At 37.4% G+C, this 17,500-nt stretch overlaps 1 protein-coding gene, 1 long non-coding RNA gene and 2 pseudogenes across 2 annotated transcripts in view; 3 read left to right on the forward strand and 1 right to left on the reverse strand.

Moving 5' to 3' along the window:
* The window catches only part of LOC137997924 (uncharacterized), an 18,169-nt gene extending 1,076 nt beyond the window's left edge, over nt 1-17,093 (forward strand). The window contains exon 3 of the long non-coding RNA XR_011122631.1: nt 14,109-17,093. This is a non-coding gene — a long non-coding RNA (uncharacterized lncRNA). The remainder of the gene's footprint in view (nt 1-14,108) is intronic.
* Nucleotides 1-17,500, reverse strand: part of LOC137996205 (organic cation/carnitine transporter 2-like) — a 329,899-nt pseudogene that overhangs the window by 274,215 nt on the left and 38,184 nt on the right.
* Nucleotides 1-17,500, forward strand: part of LOC137997903 (tetratricopeptide repeat protein 28-like) — a 220,632-nt pseudogene that overhangs the window by 189,276 nt on the left and 13,856 nt on the right.
* The window catches only part of LOC137997911 (uncharacterized), a 2,613-nt gene continuing 2,374 nt past the window's right edge, over nt 17,262-17,500 (forward strand). Inside the window, exon 1 of the mRNA XM_068844236.1 lies at nt 17,262-17,500. This exon is cut by the window's right edge and continues 2,374 nt beyond it. The gene's annotated coding sequence lies outside the window, so the exon portion shown is untranslated.

Raw genomic sequence — 17,500 nt, forward strand, 5'->3', positions numbered from 1 at the left:
TTATCCCTTAAATAATTTTTTCAGCCAGATTCATTATTCCTGCTCAAAAGGTTTTAAAAAGGAACATTGCAAGGTATTAAGTGATATTAGCTTGCTGGGTGTACCTGTAATAAGTTATTTGTCTGTCGTTTGATTGAACTGTGACTAGGTCACTTGTGTTCATTTTGTGTTTATTTTTATTCCAATTATTTTCAACTTCTTTTCATTATCCTAATTACTTTCATTTGGTTGTTTACCCATAATTACTTAATTTGCTCATATTTTTGCTTGTGTAGTTGTGTTATCCCCACACATTTCTCTTACCTAATTCCTGTTGTGTAGGAGTGGTAAACTCCTTCTTCCCTTAGGTAAATCCTGTATTAGTGGGTAGTAGATTTACCCCCTAGCCTTATTTGGTTTTTAGTTAGTTTTCTATTTTCCTAAAATCCATTGTAAATTGGCTACCATTTACTTCAAGTAAGTTCAGTCGGTTCAGTTAATTTATCTGAAGGGTGTCAGTCTTAAAGACAAGTCATTTTTCAAGTCTTCTGAGGTGTGTAGTTATCAATAACATTTGGTATGTTATCAGTATTTTCCTATCTCTTTATTTACGCCTAGCCTTTAGTTTAGTTACTACAAGTCATATAGCTTTCTGTTCTTGATTTTAGTTCTTAGCAGTGATTGCAAAATTTCATTTGCTATTGTCTAGGTTTATTTATCTATGTTGACCTTTAGTTTGGCACAGCATGTGATTTGCGCCTTGAATATTTTTGCTGTTTTCCAATGAGTAATTGCTGTATTTTTGTCTACTGCTTTGTATCCTTTTAATATAATTTGATTCCAAATGATCCGTTTGTTACCATTATTTTACAATTACTAGTTTCAATGTACTATTGTGGGATTATTGTGCAATATGTAATTTGAAGCTCTTGCTTTTTTCAAATCCATGCTTCATATAATAGTTCTTGGATTATGACATTGTTTAGTTTGTTTACAATTTGAAGTCATTTTACTCGTTTTGTTGGTAATTTCTTTGCCTTTTACTTCTTTTAGTTCCTTTTAGTTAAATAGCTTCATGTATGAGCTATTTACCATAGTTTTTATTGTTCAGCAAGTGTAAATAATATCAATTTACTATGTTAAATCCATTGGCTTATTGTGGCTTTGTTTATTTGTTCGTTCCCGATCTCGATCCACTGATTTGTGTTAGAAAGTTATTTCCCACTAGATAATGTTTTACCGAAAGACTTGGCAGCTTGGATAACCACATGAAATTAAAATTTTTAGAGTTATGAAAAATGGGGGGAGACAAGAAGGAAACACTTGCAGACAAACCCCTGCATTTTGAAAACCGGCAAGTTGACCTGTGATGCATGTCATCAGCTGTCATAAATTGACCAAGAAAATATTTGGTCTTCCATAGTGGAAATTGAACTTTGTGCAAAAGAAGGTTAAAAAATTTGGCAAGGAAAATAACGTGCATAACAGGCATTTCTACACACGTGTAAATGAGCACCTTTTCTGGGATAAAAATTATCATATTTTCAAGCATCTTAGTTTGTCTAAACATTGTCGGGATAATTGCGATGTTTCTTGCTTAGAATTTAGTGAAAATGCTACCTCTCTCTATCAACTCAAAAACAGGGAGAGCTTCCATATTGAGCAGATGAAACCGGCCAAACTCAACAAACAAGTTGATCATGTCGGTTTAGCATTACACTTTTAAAATTTACCATTGCGTCAGTTACAGTATGTTTTCTATAATATTGTTGCTTTATAGTTTGAGTTACACCTTCTTGTAAGGAACATTTAATAGCGCGTCTCAGCAATTTTCACCTAAGACCGTGCAAGATAGAAAAATCGAAAGTTGCCAAACTTTGTCACAATAAAGGACTACCAGAACCGTTTTTAGAAAAATGTTTTACTTTGTTTCGATAATTATTTTACCTGGACGGCGACTTTTTCGGTATGGGGCCTTGAGAGCGAGTGAAAACGACTCCAAAATGTCGCTTGTTTGAATCGCTCTTTTTGAAATAACGAACGAGTAACTTGAAAATCAAAACGACATGGCACAGCTAGAGTAATTCATTCACCCTTTAGCGCTGTTAACGGTACAATATACCAAAACTGGAATTTTGACCAAATTTTAAAACTTGATCTTTTTTAGATTGATTACAGACCCTTGCAAAATAAATCTGGAATATCCTGGTTATTTCCAGAATTTTTCTTAGAATACATGTATGACAAAAACAATTTCTAGAAATTCCTAGAATTTACCAGTTTCCTTTCTGGAAAATTCTAGAAAATTCTAGAATGTTAATGAAACATGCTAATTAGGGAAGAAATTGCCAGCTTTATTCCAGAAATCATAATCTGGGATCAAATCAGGTTTTTCCAGCTTGTTACAAATGCTGCTTTTTAGATTTTTCTAGAAATTCCTGCATGCTATTAAATGAAAGCACGTGAAGATCATGTATTAATTTCCAGCTTTTTTCAAGGATATTCCAGTTTTTCATGATTTTCCTCTGCCTTTTCTCACCAGTTAATTTTATTCCTTGATGGTTTTAACTTTTGGTTCCTTTAAGGCAATTCAGCCATTGGTAACTTTTTAAATTTATCAGGAGTGACTTCACTAAGCTTCTTACTCTAAGCAGTCAAATGCACAACAAAAACAGGCATCATTTTCTTGTCTGTATAAAGAACTACCTAAGATCATTGAATACTTTGTTTAACTATAAAGTTATTGGTCATTAGTGATAATCAGGCAGTCATGTCTTGTACCTTCCCTTGTAGAACCAGACACTGTGTAATCTATGTAAATCCTATTTAACGACCTTATGTAAATGGTATGTTATGATTTACATAAATTGGATACAGAAGCCTTATTCAAAGGCTATGTTATACGTATGCCTCATGTATATATTTTGAAAGGAAATGCTATGTTTTAACTAGTCAAATGGAACCTTTACGTAGCATATGTAAAGGCTATGTTATGGGGTTTTTGTGTCCAAAAATAAAAATGGTTTCAACATAGTTTATACGTAGATTCGAAACAGAAAATACACAACACATACATAATTATCCTGCTCCTATAAAATAATATTCCAGCAAATCAGAAATGTGCTGGAAACTGCAAAAAACCCATTGTAGTCAAGCTATTAACAGTTATTACCATAGCTCACAGACAAAAACAATTAGACGACAGATTTTAAAGCAGTTACATATTTTTATTGCATGAACCTAAGCATTTAATTCATGCCAAAATCTTTGAATTGGGTTCTTGTTTTGAATTTAACGAGACCCTCCGTGAGGGCACACTGGGTTGCCTGTGGTACGTGCACCGTTCCAGACAATTATTTTTCAAGTTGGGGGGTCATTAAGACCATTTAAGGGGTCACCCAGAAGTCATACCAGCAGTCAGGCCCTTTGGCTCACAGGTCCTCACACGTTCGCACGACGAACAGATCCTTTTCTGAGGTTAAAAACCTGGCTACCAGCCTATTAATTAATCATTTGTCGGAAAGAAGAAATTCCTGTCCTCTTTGGAAATTTTAGACACGCATTGCTTACATGTGGTAGTGAAGTAAAACAGCACTTCATTCCATATAAAATGTCAACTGAGCTGTGTGTTGTCTTCCAGGAGATTCAAGTTGTCCTTGCATAATATGTAGCTCTAGCAGTGCACGATATTGATTTGGTATTGTCTATCATTGTAGTGCCATGATAGAAGTCTTGGGTAAATAGCCTGAGAAGACATGTGGTTACTAGCAAAGTACTGAACCCAGAAAAATTGAAGAAAATAAATGGGAAGTGAGAAACATTGGCTTCTGGGCTGACATGTTGATAATTTTCAAGCTCCCTCACATCTTCTTTCACCTCAAGTTTAAGCGTGCCCTCTGAGCATCTGACAGCTTTGTCATACTAAAGGTTACTAAAGTTAATCCCTAAGGGTCCGGCGGGGTTAGTATCTGTATGGGTGACCTCAAACATATACCCCTTCGTAAAACAGGAGCATTGGACCGAAAATACTATTAACGCTAACCAATGCGAACTCAGCAAGGTACAGATTTTGTTAGCTTGCTTTATGCAAAAACAAATATTGATGCAAAAGTAAATTGATACACAGTTTTTAGAAAGAGCAGAAGGAAGTTTCCTGGACGGTCGTTCGAGAATAACATATTTAGGACATGAAAACAACACTAACTTTGAACCGTGAATATAGAATATAAAAAGTTACGATCAGCGACAAACATTTTGGGGAGATTTTTGCTACGTTCAATTTTGTTATTGTACTTTTGCTTGCACAGATTAATCGCAAAATCGAAAGTGACATCGCCGGAATCCAGCGGGCGCCGTGATTAATTTTGTGTCAAATGATGGCAAGGTACCGGGTTTTCGTAACTTTCTTTTTCTGTCAAGTGTTATAGAGTTTGACAATAAATGAGCAAAGTCAAAAACAAAGATCACAATCGCCCAAACTCTTGAGGTTGACCCCGGGGTTGACCATTGTTTCTGCTGAGTCAAAAATTTACTCTCCTAGACAATGTTATGTATCACCAGGTAATTCCATCATTTTGGAAATAGCAGCTACTTTATTGTTCATCGGCGTCACAATTTAGTTTTGTCCAATATACACAAACGGATACGATTTGTCAATTCCGATAGTCCATTGGTACCAATGGTAGGATTGGTACCAATAGAAAAGAGTGTCATTCCAATGGTTCTGTTGGTGAATATGCATTTCATTAAGGGGACTTTCAATATTTTCCCAATTATGATGGTCTATTGGTACCAATGGTACGATTGGCACCAATAGAAAATGATGTCATTCCAATGGTTCTACTGGTGAAATTATTTTCTCATGTGATCTAGCTGGGTACAGGGCAATTCCAATGGTCCATTGATACCAATGGTACGATTGGCACCAATAGAAAATGATGTCATTCCAATGGTTCTACTGGTGAAATTATTTTCTCATGTGATCTAGCTGGGTACAGGGCAATTCCGATGGTCCATTGATACCAATGGTACAATTGGTACCAATAGAAAATTATGTCATTCCAATGGTTCTACTGGTGAAACTATTTTCTCATGTGATCTAGCTGGGTACAGGGCAATTCCGATGGTCCACTGGTACCAATGGTACGATTGGTACTAATAGAAAATTATGTCATTCCAATGGTTCTATTGGTGAAAAAAAAGTTCGCTTTCACACCAAGTAAAGGCACGCAATAATTATAATGATTATTCCTCGTTCTACAAGCCAACCACAAAAAACAAGTTCGCTTTTACACCAAGTAAAAGCACGCAATAATTATTCTAACGAGATGCTTCCGTGAAGCATACACTGGGTTGCCTGTGGTACGTGTTACAGAAAATCAGAAGGCACTGAATTGTGTAGTATTGAACTACAACATTCCAGTCTCTGAAGAATAACAAATAAAAGAGAAGCGAGAAACATTGTCTTCTGGGCTGACATGTTGATAATTTTCAAGTTCCCTCACAACTTCTTTACACCACAAGTTTAAGCGTGCCCTCTGAACATCTGACAGCTTTGTAATGCCAAAGTTCACTGAAGTTATGCCCTGTCCTGCAGGGTTAGTGTTTGGATGGGAGGCCAAAACAATATACCCCTCAAGAAACAGAAGCATCGAACCGAAAATACTGTTAACGCTAACAAATGCGAACTCAGCAAGGTACAGATTTTGTTAGCTTGCTTTATGCAAAACAAGAACATCATTCTAAAAGCTTATTCTACGCAAAAAGTAGGTTCTGGAGGTAATTTTGAGAGTGGAAATCAAGGTTACGCGGCAGACGGCAAATACAAACTCACGATCTAATTAACTTAACACACCAGAAAGACGCTAACCTCATTTTGACAAGATAATGCTTTACTATTGCCATAAAAACTATCCAGTTACGCTCGCATATCATAAAACATGATGAATTCATAAAGGCCACCTTTTCCAGCGAACAATTTTTGAAACAAACAACATATTTGCTATTAGAGGCAAAAACCCCTTCCTATTTCATTACGTGCGTGAAGAGAAGAAACTCAGTCCTTTCAAATATGCGCAATATTGCAACAAACTAAATTTCAGGATCAAACCGTTTACATGAACCTTTTCCTTGAATAATGAAGCACAAAATAGAAGACAAGCTTTCTTTCAAATAATCCTTGGCTGTCACATTTCCAATTATTATTTTTTTTTACCTGAAGATTGTGCAAAGTTGATCACAGATCCACGTAAGGTGTTCGATTCGTTCTCTGTCTTTGTTGAACCCATAATTTACCAGAGAATTTTCCATTTGATTTCAGTGTTCTACATAACAACAGCACAGTTGGTAAATATTATTTTAAGAAATACAGCTCACTTTGATTTCGACTCGACGGGCGATAGATTGTTGTCGAGGTCCATTACTCTTTGCTTTTGAGATGCCAGGTGTTGGTTTTTCACCGCCTGCCTAGTTTATCCAACTGACTGTCCATTATTAAGCTCCATAAGGGTATATTTTCTTTAAGGATCCACTAAAACGCCATTCGCGTTACATCACTTTCGACGCCATTGGACACAGTAGAATCATTAACTTAGCCTGCCACCAGAGAAATCTACGCAGTTCCACTACCTGCGAAAATACGCGCAGAAGGCTCTATGCACACCACTTACCAGGGGAGTGACAGGCAAGACTTTTACCGACACGGAAGAAAAAAAAAACACCGAACAAATGCCACACACTTTCCGACTTGGATTGCCATACGGCAACCCAGTAAATATTCCTCGTTCTATAAGCTTACCACGCAAAACAAGTTCGCTTTTACACCAAGTAACAGCGCGATATAATTGTTATGAATATTCCTCGTTCTAAGCCAACCACGCAAAACAAGTTCCCTGTTACACGAAGTAATAGCGCGCTATAATTATTATGATTCTTCCTCGTTCTAAGCCAACCACGCAAAAAAAGTTCGCTTTTACACGAACTAACAGCGGGCTATAATTATTATAAATATTCCTCGTTCTATAAGCCAACCACGCAAAATAAGTTCCCTTTTACAACAAAGAAAAAGCATGTACGCAATAATTGTGATGAATATTCCTCGTTCTATAAGGCAACCACGCAAAACAAGTTCCGTGTTACACCAAGTAAAAGCACGCAATAATTATGATGAATATTCCTCGTTCTATAAGCCAACCACGCAAAACAAGTTCGCTTTTACACCAAGTAACAGCGTGCTATAATTATTATGAATATTCCTCGTTCTAAGCCAACCACAAAAAACAAGTTCCCTTTTACAACAAAGAAAAAGCATGTACGCAATAATTATTATGAATATTCCTCGTTCTATAAGCCAACCACGCAAAACAAGTTCCCTGTTACACCAAGTAAAAGCACGCAATAATAATTGTTATGAATATTCCTCGTTCTATAAGCCAACCACGCAAAACAAGTTCGCTTTTACCCCAAGTGAAAGCACGCTATAATTATAATGAATATTCCTCGTTCTATAAGCTACCTCGCAAAATAAGTTCGCTTTTACACCAACTAATAGCGCGCTATAATTATTATGAATATTCCTCGTTCCATAAGCCAGCCACGCAAAACAACTTCCCTTTTAGAACAAAGAAAAAGCATGTACGCAATAATTATTATGAATATTCCTCGTTCTAAGCCAACCACGCAAAACAAGTTCGCTTTTACACCAAGTAATAGCGCCCTATAATTATTATGAATATTCCTCTTTTTAAGCCAACCACGCAAAACAAGTTCCCTTTTATAACAAAGAAAAAACATGTACGCAATAATTATAATGAATATTCCTCGTTCTATAAGCCAACCACGCAAAACAAGTTCCCTGTTACACCAATTAATAGCGCGCTATAATTATTATGAATATTCCTCGTTTTAAGCCAACCACGCAAAACAAGTTGGCCTTTACACCAAGTAAAAGCAAGCAATAATTATGATGAATATTGCTCGTTCTATAAGCCAACCACGCAAAACAAGTTCGCTTTTACACCAAGTAACAGCGTGCTATAATTATTATGAATATTCCTCGTTCTAAGCTAACCACAAAAAACAAGCTCCCTTTTACAACAAAGAAAAAGCATGTACGCAATAATTATGATGATTATTCCTCGTACTATAAGCCAACCACGCAAAACAACTTCGCTGTTACACCAAGTAAATGCACGCAATAATTATTATGAATATTCCTCGTTCTAAAGCCAACCAGGCAAAACAATTTCGTTGTTACACCAAGTAAATGCACGCAATAATAATTATGAATATTCCTCGTTCTGTAAGCCAACCACGCAAAATAAGTTCGCTTTTACAACAAAGAAAAAGCATGTACGCAATAATTATCATGAATATTCCTCGTTCTATAAGCCAACCACGCAAAACAAGTTCGCTTTTACACCAAGTAACAGCGCGCTATAATTATTATGAATATTCCTCGTTCTATAAGCCAACCACGCAAAATACGTTTGCTTTTACACCAAGTAACAGCGCGCTATAATTATTATGAATATTCCTCGTTCTATAAGCCAACCACGCAAAATAAGTTCGCTTTTACAACAAAGAAAAAGCATGTACGCAATAATTATTATGAATATTCCTCGTTCTATAAGCCAACCACGCAAAACAAGTTCGCTTTTACACCAAGTAAATGCACGCAATAATTATTATGAATATTCCTCGTTCTAAAGCCAACCAGGCAAAACAAGTTCGCTGTTACACCAAGTAACAGCGCGCTGTAATTATTATGAATATTCCTCGTTCTATAAGCCAACCACCGAAAATAAGTTCGCTTTTACAACAAACAAAAAGCGTGCACGCAATAATTATGATGATTATTCATCGTTCTATAAGCCAACCACGCAAAACTATTTCGCTTTTACACCAAGTAAAAGCACGCAATAATTATGATGAATATTCCTCGTTCTAAGCCAACCACCCAAAACAAGTTCGCTTTTACACCAAGTAACAGCGCGCTATAATTATTATGAATATTCCTCGTTCTATAAGCCAACCACTGAAAATAAGTTCGCTTTTACAACAAAGAAAAAGCATGTACGCAATAATTATTATGAATATTCCTCGTTCTATAAGCCAACCACGCAAAACAAGTTCGCTTTTACACCAAGTAACAGCGCGCTATAATTATTATGAATATTCCTCGTTCTAAGCCAACCAAAAAAAACAAGTTCCCTTTTACAACAAAGAAAAAGCATGTACGCAATAATTATTATGAATATTCCTCGTTCTATAAGCCAACCACGCAAAACAAGTTTGCTGTTACACCAAGTAAATGCACGCAATAATTATTATGAATATTCCTCCTTCTAAGGCCACCCAGGCAAAAGAAGTTCGCTGTTACACCAAGTAAAAGCGCGCTATAATTATTGTGAATGTACCTCGTCCTTAATAAGCCAACCAGGCAAAACAAGTTCGCTTTTACACCAAGTAAAAGCACGCAATAATTATCATGAATATTCCTCGTTCTGTAAGCCAACCACGCAAAACAAGTTGACTTTTACAACAAAGAAAAAGCATGTACGCAATAATTATTATGAATAAAGCCAACCACACCACATGACAAAATGAACTAAGTCCCCTCAGTGAGATGCATGTTCACCAGTGGAACCATTGGAATGACATCATTTTCTAGTGGTTCCAATCGTACCATTGGTACGAATGGTCCATCGGAATTGCCCTGTACCCAGCCACACCACATTACAAAATGATCTAAGTCCCCTTAATGAGATGCATGTTCACCAGTAGAACCATTGGAATGACATTATTTTTTAGTGGTACCAATCGTACCATTGGTACCAATGGTCCATCAGAATTGCCCTGTACCCAGCCACAACACATTACAAAATGATCTAAGTCCCCTTAATGAGATGCATGTTCACCAGTAGAACCATTGGAATGACATTATTTTTTAGTGGTACCAATCGTACCATTGGTACCAATGGTCCATCAGAATTGCCCTGTACCCAGCCACAACACATTACAAAATGATCTAAGTCCCCTTAATGAGATGCATGTTCACCAGTGGAACCATTGGAATGACATCATTTTCTAGTGGTACCAATCGTACAATTGGTACCAATGGTCCATCAGAATTGCCCTGTACCCAGCCACAACACATTACAAAATGATCTAAGTCCCCTTAATGAGATGCATGTTCACCAGTGGAACCATTGGAATGACATCATTTTCTAGTGGTACCAATCGTACCATTGGTACCAGTGATCTATCGGAATTGCCCTGTACCCAGCCACACCACATGACAAAATGATCTCAGTGCCCTTAATGAGATGCATGTTCACCAGTAGAACCATTGGAACGACATTAGTTTCTAGTGGTGCCAATCGTACCAATGGAGTCTCTTCCTATCAGTACTAACACCAACGGAGTCTATTTGTGAGTATTGGACAACCCTCCACAATTTTTTGCTGATTTTGGAGCTCATTTTGTTGAAACTCAAGCACGCTTCCAACAGACCTGTTTATAAAATAATGGAAAACAGGCGACAAGAAACAATATCACACCAAAACATAACGTCTTGCAAACAGTAGTTATGAATTCATAAAGGCCACCTTTTCCAGTGAACAGTTTTTTGAAACAACATATTTGCTATTAGAGGCAAAAACCCCTTCCTATTTCATTACGTGCGTGAAGAGAAAAAACTCAGTCGTGTCAAATATGCGCAATATTACAACAAACTAAAATTTCGGGATCAAACCGTTTCCATGAAGAACCTTTTCCTTGAATAATGAAGCACAAAATAGACGACAAGCTTTCTTTCAAATAAGCCTTGGCTGTCACATTTCCAATTATTTTTTCTTACCTGAAGACTGTGCAGAGTTGATCACAGATCCACGTAAGGTGTTCGATTCGTTCTCTGTCTTTTCAAAACAAAATAGAAAATAGAGCTAAATATTGTTACCTCTTACCATTAATTATCTGAAAATAAGTCCTACAATAGTCTAATTTGCAAAATCAAAAAAAAAAATTGAAACTGGAAATATGAGACAAGATATTACAAAGTCATAAATGCTACCGCCCTCATTTTTTGAATGACCTTTACAAAAGAGTGATAAATGTACTTTTTTTGGATTATAGTCTCTATAACTCAATCAATAAGACTGGAATTTTGCAGAGTGGTTAAGCATTTGAATCAAAAACCCTCTGAGGGGAGTCGGAATGTATGGCAAAAACATCTACTTCGTGTACGAAATACAGATGACATAAAATAATGGCAACAGGCGACAAGAAACAATATTTCACCAAAACATAATGTCTTACAAACAGTAGTTAAACAATAATTATGTTACCATTTGTGTCTAGTGCCCCAAGAAGGAGCCATATTAAATTAAAGATGAACTGTTCAAGTGAAATTAAGATTGGTTATTTAATAGTAATACATGAAGCAGCAGTTAACCTAGCAACCTTTGTAGCTTTCTTAATTGGCGTTGATAGAAGAATCCTCCTTACAAGAAGGGGTTTCTCTCCACTAACTAAAACATTCACTAATTAGCAGGTAGTTTGACGGGAATATTGTGTGTGAATGGTGGCTGAGTTGAGGAAACATCATACACAAAAGTTAGGGTTAGTCTGTAGAATGAGGGGGAGAAATTTACAAAGCAAACTCTCAACCCCAAAATAAGGCTAACAAATGAAACAAATTCTGTGTGAAATTAAAAACTTTAATCACAGAAACAGCCAGATAGTACATGTATGAAAAACTGAATCACGTAGGAGGGATTAACAAATATTTGACCATAAAAATTATTCAGCAGACGTGGCAGGCTTGGCGGTGATATCTGCAAAAAGGCTCGTGGTGTATGAGGCCACCTAAGCAGAAACAGCCACAAGTCAAAAAGGGACCTTGCCGAGTGCTGGAATATGTACTCACTAGATGCAGATGTAGAAGTCCTTTAAGGCTTTTTACTGACACCTTGAAAACAATATGAAACAGAGAGTTACTGTATCGATAAGTACTATTTGATTGAGTAAAAGGGCTAGATCGGACACACATTTTTTTTCTTTTCTTTAAATAACCCCTCAGACCCCCAAAAATAGATGCCTGTGATCCTTGAGTGTGAATTAGTTATGCTATATTTTTTAAGTTCTCTGTGTGGTGTTGCTAGTCAAGCCTAACAATAAATACAGTCATTGTTATTTTTCAAGGTATGTTCCAGGGCTCATGCTCTTATTTATTTTATTTATGTTTCACACAGTGGAACAAAATGTGATCAGCCACAGGTTAGCTTATTTGTTGGGGCCAAACTGCACAAAGGCAAAGAAAACAATATGGGGTTTGGAAGACAATGGGAAGTCTTAAAACGTAGCAGTAGTGATAGGCAACAAATTGCTTTTCTTCAGGGGAGGATATTCTACAAGGAACTGGAATCATTGCTTTGTCCTCAGATGGTACAAAATATGAAGGAGTTGCCATGGAATAGTATGGCTTTTTTGCATAGTCATACCTAAGGGGGCAAGGACATGGTTTGCCATGTTATGAAGTGTTCTTACACATCTGTCCTTCTGTGGAATGTTTGTTTCCAGGCTTTAAAGTAATTAAGTAGTTGGTTTAAGTTGGTAACACGTTGATCTGTTATTGACTGCAGTGGACTGTTATCTTTGAAGATATTCCAAAGCCTTTCACATTTTCATAAATTCTTGTATCTTTTCTGTGGTGTTTTCATGCAAAGCCATGTCTTTGCAAACTTTTTCTGACAGAGTATTAACAGCGAGCTTTACTCGTATTTTATTTAAATTATCAAGATGGAATTACAAGCGCCCTGATTAAACCGTATTTGTTGTTTGTTGATTTTCCCAAGCGGGTGAAATCTTGCAAATAGTTTTAAAATATTGTTGGTAAAATTGACTGCGGCGGGGAATCCGATTGGTCGCGCGCGATTTTAAGTAAGCATGTTTGAAGTTCTGAAACGCTGCTATATCCAAATATATCCACCTGGTTTTTTACTATGTTATGTAAAAGCTATCGATCTTAAACATATGTAAAATTTAGAGTGGAGTAATGTGGAGTACTCCTAAAAGAAGCAGCGGAACACGGCTTGGTCAGAATACCGGTCGTTTCACCACCGTATGAAGTCGGTTCGCCAACGTCCAAAAACACCTTTTTCGTTGAAAATAATTGTCAATTAGATAACTTGCAATTCACTTCATGAGAGGGATTGTTGATGTGAACCGCCATATTTGTTATTGAACCTTTCAATGCGCCCCAATCCCCCCTCAAATTTTATTAGTTTTCTTAATTGATAGTTCATTGCTGGTCATATTCTTTTGCAAACTTGGTGGCTCCTAAAGGAGCCGTTTTTTGGTTGTGATTTTTACTGACTTCTTCAGTTTTCACGAGTGGCGCCGTTGAGATGTGAGCACGTTTTCAGCAACTGTGCGGCAGTCTTCTCTTTCCTTTTGTACTTCTCCCAGCTGTCGAATAGCCTCGCCTGTTTCGATACTGCTTCAGTTTTTCATCGGACACAAATGCTAGGATATTGATTAGTAGAAAGAGGTTTAGATAGTTTTACTAATACTTGGAAGCTGCATATGCATAACGTTTTCGAGTTCGATTCCTTACTATAATACTTGGAAACTGTTTTCCCACCCTGCGAGCAGCGCCTCCTTTTGTCTTTTTCTTTACTGAGGAGGAGAAAAGTAGGCTCTGCCCGAATCGCGTCAACTCTTTGAAGCCGCCACAGCCCGAGCTTCTGGACTAGTCAATCTTGCTTTCTCTCGTCAAACTGGTTTTTCCAGTGCGAGCGTCCGTTTAGTGACAAAACCGATGGTTATAATTGAGCCCGCTGTACTATGAAAAACCAAGATGGCGGCGAGATCTGGCATATTAGGCTTGGGTCCTGGCAACATGCAGCGCATATTCAATAAAGATCTTACTCGATTCCTGCAGAGCCTTTCTCGAGAACGCCAAAATCGAGCAAGCAAAAGAAAGGCTCTGCTTGCAGGGTGCTGTTTTCCCAGTTCGATTCCGAATATTGCGTTATGTCTTTATCTTTACTTTAATGCTCAATAGACTGCATAATGTTTTCTCAGTTTTATTAATTTATAACTAAACAGTGATTAATACCTTCTTGTAGTCTTTTTCTTTCTTGTTGGCTATCAGGACAAGCACAAGTGGGACTTGCTTTGCATATTCCCCGGATCGGACGAAAGCATTCACCGTCAGTAGCTGCTTGAATGGGTGTCACACAAGCTTGAAGGTTCCGTCCATGTACCAGGATTTAGCCTTGGCCAGGGTATTTAGCTGCTCCTGTCTGGCGAAGATCAGATGCCTTCTCTGCTTAACTGTCAGGTCGGCTTGGAAGAATTTTGGAGGGAGACATTCCTCGACCAGTTCGAAGTCCAGATCTTTCGGTTGCTTGGGTCTGAGTTTCTGTCGGAGTCGGTTGGCAGCTCTAGCCACATGCGCAGGCTTAGGGAGGTCAGTTCATCTAACATGACCTAAAAAAAAGGAAGGAAAATCTGACTTTCTCGTCTATGAGATGCTTTTCATCAAGCAGCAATTCTAGTCTCAACACACAGATTCCACGCAGACTGATTCCATTCACGGAAAGCTCTTTGTTTAAGAACATTCCATCACCTATTGTCGTTTTAGTATTTAAACATTTTTTATCTTTCACTTTTTTGACTTGATAATGACGTTAGCCAAACGTTGAAACGTCGTCTACAAATTTCAATTACGACTTCTTAAATTTTCTCAAATTTCAGCCTCGGTATTCTTTTAAAGAACATTTTCATCGCTGAGTTCTCGTAATGTCCTCCGAGTCTCTCTCGCTAAGCTATGCTTAAAAAATGAGTGTTAGGGTTAGAAGAGACACCTTGATCTGGAACATTAAAACCTAGGACGACCACCTCACCTGTCTCATTAACCACGAGGAGTTGGTTTTTCGCCAAATGTCATCTTAGATTTCTTTTTTGAAACTCGTGCCGGTAAGCGCGCGAGAAAATGAGGTTAACAAGTAAGGAATGCTTAATTTTACAAAGTGAAAAAACAAGCACACCAAAAGATGGCGGAATGTCAAAGGCATCCATATCTTCCTCGATTCTGCTACTCTCCCCAATTGGATCAGTGATCTCACTGCAATATAGGCATCGCCAAACCACCTCTAATCCGGTCTTAACAGCATCTCTATACTGCTGTATCGAAATTCCCATGTTGCAACGTCGATGTTGTCATTTGTTGCAGCCATCACAGAGGAGCACTTCCAGTCTCGCTGTTACTTCCTCATTGCAATAATAGCTTTCCATCTCGAGTCACTCTTGTAAACATATTTGATCAGCGAAAATACTTCGATAAGATGAGTGGGTTGAATTGAACAGAAAATCACAGCCCTTTTATACAGCAATGCCTGATTAAGCCGGATCAAAATCGCAGGAATTTGATTGGCAGATATTGTTGGTGTTATCTGTTCTTTGTTGTAGTTACATATCATTAAACTTTTAAACAATATCCTATTCAAGTTGAAAAAGTTCTCATCTCCTTTCCAACATGCCGCACAAGCGAAGTTAATGAGCTCACATTGTTTTTATCGCGTTTCTAATTCTTCCCGTAACAGAGAGAAAAGAGGCCGGTAGAGAAGCAGGCTGTAGGGGGAACATTTAATAGTTGAGTGGGGGAAGGAAACAGTTTTGCCGCAAATATTTAATCAGTGTTTCAAACAATGCAAAAACCCTCTGTGAGAGTAGAACAAACACGTAGGCGAAATTTACAGGAAACAAGTGAACGTTTCTAAGCACGTAATCAAACAAACATATTTCAACTCGATGGCTCTTTAACTACGCAAATGTTTAATAACAAGGTTTTACAGCCGGTTTATGTTCACAAATAAAGCCGTGGATGGCGTGGGAGACAGAGAGGGAGAGAGAGAGATTGGGGAGAGTGAAACGAACATTTTCAAGCCGAATCAAACAATTCATCTTGGATCAAAGGTCACATTATCTTCTTTTGGTAATTTGTAAATAAAATTTAGATCTATTTCACAAAGTATTTTGGACGTTAACAAATTGACATATAAGCGTTGGCGAACTGACATTATTAGACGTTGGCAAATAGACTTCATACGTTGGCGAACAGGTCGTTGGCGAGCTGACACGTTGGCGAAACGACCGGTTACCCTTGGTTACGGTAAGCGGGACATACCTGCATTCGACACTGTCTTACTTCACTCAAATTTAAGCAGCTTCCGACGAAAATACTAGACAGACAAAATAGTATTGAGTTTTGGGTCAAAAATATCAAAAAGACCTTTAAATGATACACTAATGGTGGCCCAAAAATAAAGAAAGAAAACTTGATTTCTGGTTCGTCAAGAGGATATTTTTGGCAGCCATTAATTGCACCGGAAACGTGGAAGGAGCGCTCGTGCCAGTCCTTCTCCGCATCGCACATTGGACCAAGAGCGGAATGCCCGTTTCACCGCCCTATGGACGCCCTATGTATAAGCGCCATGCTGCTGACTGCTGACCAAACCGAAAAGGAAGCACTAGTTCCCGATCCTGTCTCTCACGTGTTATCCAAGATGGCGGAGGATGACAATCTTTCTACGGAGCAAGATTCGAAAGATACTGAAGTTCATTGAAAGGATTAAGTGCTGCCTTGGAGTGTGTAATTTTCGAGAGTAATGCATCATGTTCCTTTTGGAATAAGGCCGATTATGAGACTCAGAGAGCATCAAACAAGGTAATCCGTTGATTGGTTTTTCTCACAACCTATTGAATACATCGGAATAAAAGCTTTCTTTTTCATTTCTCCATGTACAGAGTGCTTTTATGTTCAAAGTTTGGAGCCTTTAAAGGACATTGCGTAAGCTAAGTAAATGTATTAACTGGAAAGATATCACATTCACATTCATAAGCTATTTCAGAGAGCTATGTGACCGTTAAATGGTATTGCAATAGTAATGGCATATGCTTTACACAGACTGAACTATGTAATGTAGCAAGTTACATAGTTATTACATAGCAAGTAAGGAGCAATAAATAGCCTTTATATAGCTCAACATAGTTATATGATAAACTTTACATAGCGTTTACATATGTCTGGTTCTACAAAGGAATTTTCTTACTTCTTAAATTTTATACATAATAAGAAACTGCATGCTAAACATTTCTTTAAGTTTTTATCTAAAAAGAGTTGAATTTATAGAATAGAAACTGTAATAAACTAAAAATTTGTTTCATTTGAGAAATGTTAAAATTGTCAACAAGCTGTAGACTATTGTTAATTCCAGTTTCCTGCAAGAAATGAAGTTTGGAAGAAACTGTCATTTTCTGGCAGCACCTGATAGATGTATGAAATTCAAGCTATTTCCAGCTTTTGAAAGAACCCAAAACTTGCAAAAACTGGAAAACAATTTCTGAAATAAAAGCTGGAATTTGACTTTGGAATAAGGCTGTCACATTTTAGAAATTTCCAGAACTTAACAGAAAGCTTGAAATTCATTTTGCAAGGGGTCAGTGCCAAATTTGT

Source organism: Montipora foliosa, chromosome 3, assembly GCF_036669935.1.
Source record: "Montipora foliosa isolate CH-2021 chromosome 3, ASM3666993v2, whole genome shotgun sequence".
In the NCBI taxonomy this organism is placed as follows: domain Eukaryota; kingdom Metazoa; phylum Cnidaria; class Anthozoa; order Scleractinia; family Acroporidae; genus Montipora; species Montipora foliosa.